Genomic DNA, 2,985 nt, shown 5'->3' with positions numbered 1-2,985 from the left:
GGTCTTTATCGCTCCGGCCTTCCAACTAACACTCCATATGCATTTCTGGATTCGCCCATACGTGCTACATGCCCTGCCCATCTCAAACGTCTGAATTTAATGTTTCTAATTATGTCAGGTGAAGAATACAATGTGTGCAGTTCTGCGTTGTGTAACTTTCTCCATTCTCCTGTAACTTCATCCTTTTTAACAAGAGCCAGAACAGGTCACATTGTCACTCAATTGTACCTACACCGATTTCACATTTCTGATAATCCTACTTGCCTATGGTGTAATAATCATGATGAAGATCTGGAATACATTCTTCAATACTGTCCATCCATAAACCACAAAAGAGGTAAATTAAAATCATCAGTACCAGTTGCAGAAGACACAACCCTGCAGTATATATTGACTACACCCCACCTCTGGCTACTAGCAACAGGCATCTTTAATGAACACAGATCAAAATACCCCTCATTTCACATGAAAAACAACAACTGAATAGACAACAGTGGACTATAGTGAACTTTATGTTGTCGGCAAACAGCTGGATACATTAAGTAACTTCAACCCTCTTAGCCCCAAATATTTTCCTCAGCACCTTATTCTCGAACACTCTTAACCTCTGTTCCTCTCTCAAAGTGAGAGTCCAAGTTTGATACCTACAACTGGTAAACTGTTTTATAAATTCTAACTTTGAGCTTTTTTGAGAGGAGACTGGATGACAAAAGCTTCAAATATGAATAAAAAATTGAAAACAAGTTTCAGAAATTAAACACAATAAAATTATATTTTTTATTAATAATAAATTTAATAATTCATCACTCATATGCTTTCCTTAACACAAACTCCTTTACATCCCCTACTTTCTCGAGATAAAATGAAAGAGTTGCATCTAAGATGTTCCGAAAAAGACGCTGCTGCAAAAGTTCTTCTAGTTTGATCTGCTTTCTCGTAAGTCTCAGGTGCTCCAGCTAAGCGGTCTGTGTAGTTACGAATTTAAAGGTTTTTGATCTTACCCGTTTCACGTGTCTTCCTTTTCTGACTGGACGGTTGGTTGGTACTGAGGGTCCTTGATGTGTGTTACTCTGTTTTAAAGATATTTCACTTATCTTAATCCCCCTGCTAATACCATCGGCCCGTTTTGAGTACAGTTTTTTCATCGTGCTCCAGTTCGAGCAAAACTTTTTCCCATTCCCGCAACTCAATTTTCTTGTTTCCAGTCATATTTTTATATGTTTTTTCCTTCAATTTAGTTTTCATATTGTTTAACAATATATTTAATATCTCAATAGTAATTGACTTCCCTGTAGGAATAACATAGGTCTGTTGAAATTCTGAGGCTGCTAATAAAATTTTGGTTTCATAGAATCACCTGCAGTACATAAGCAGCTTTCCACTCTACTTGAAATGTTAAGCTGGGCAGATTATTAATACAGTACATTTCTAAACAGAATAAAAATGTGTTGGTTATATTTAGAAAATCTTATGTGAAGTTAATTTTGTGTACTCAAAGATTCAAAATTGCATTTAGGGCTTATATAATAGGCATAACTGTGAAGTTCTCGCATATTGGTGTACTCAAGGGGAAAAAATTGCGTTACACTAAAAGCGAATAGAATAGGTGAAAAGCTATGATATGGGAATTTGTGAAAAATTGCATACCACACCTATTCAAGTTGATGACAAACTGAATTTTCCTGATCTATTTATAATAACATATAATCAGGGTATGACACAGATTATTCTATTTTCATGACTGGAGCACAATAGACTGTTGCATTAGCATAACTCCCAAACAGATATCATTCTATAATTACTAGGGTACGGATATTTATTTCGTTAAAATGTAATTTTAGGTGCCTAAAATAAGCTAAAAAGCTGTTGTTGTTGTTTTCTAATGCCAGGCGTTTGACAATAAAGTCATTTGACCTCTTGCACTCCAATATTTTTCAAAGATATTATCATGGCCAGCCACTAAAGCACAGATTTTGAGGTGTTCCGAATCCATTTCTTGGTTTGAGTTGCACAATGGGCAGTTAGGGGACTGATATATTCCAATTTTATGCAGGTGTTTGGCCAAACAATCATGGCCTGTTGCCAATCTAAATGCAGCTACAGACGATTTTCGTGGTAAATCGGGAATTAACTGTGGATTTTGATGCAGAGAGTTCCATTTTTTCCCTTGGGATTGAGTTATCAAATTTTGTTTGTTGAAGTCTAAGTATGTAGATTTAATATATCTTTTCACAGAGTAATACGTAGATTTAGTAACAGGTCTGTAAGTAGCAGTGCTGCCCTTCTTTGCTAAAGCATCCGCATTCTCGTTTCCCAGGATTCCACAATGGGATGATATCCATTGGAATACAATTCTTTTATTGAGTGATATTAATTGAGAGAGCATTTTAGTTATTTCTGCTGTTTGAGATGAAAGTGTGTGTTTAGAGACTATTGATAGAATAGCTGCTTTGGAGTCTGACAATATAACTGCATTTTTAAATTTATTGATGTGGCATAGAAGATTCCTGAGACTTTCACTTATTGCAATGATTTCTCCATCAAAACTTGTTGTTCCATACCCAAGAGATCTACAAATTGAGAAGAGACAGCACGTAACACCTGCACCGGCACCTTGTTCTCTGGAGATCAAGGATCCGTCAGTGTATAAATGAACCCAGTTTTGTGGAGGGTACCTAATATTAATTGTCTCTAAAGACAATTGTTTTAGTATTTAAGTGTTTACTTTTGATTTTAGTATTTCTTGTGTTAAATTTAGATTATATTCTATATTTAATAGAGTTAAAAGGTTTTGTTTAATTTGTAGGTTTTCTTTTCAATTCTGGATATTGATTTTCTGTTTTAATTCTTGAACAATGGATATGAAACTTTTTTGAGTTTTCAATCTACAGAGAGGACTGTATGAATGCCAATTGTTTCCTGGTAATCTGATAAGTTTTTCATATTGAATCAGTGCTTTTTCTTCTATTGTCATTTTGATGCTGT

The sequence above is a fragment of the Periplaneta americana genome, chromosome 7, assembly GCF_040183065.1.
Source record: "Periplaneta americana isolate PAMFEO1 chromosome 7, P.americana_PAMFEO1_priV1, whole genome shotgun sequence".
Classification (NCBI taxonomy): domain Eukaryota; kingdom Metazoa; phylum Arthropoda; class Insecta; order Blattodea; family Blattidae; genus Periplaneta; species Periplaneta americana.
The sequence above is the reverse complement of the archived record's forward strand: the minus strand, read 5'-3'. Positions refer to the sequence as shown.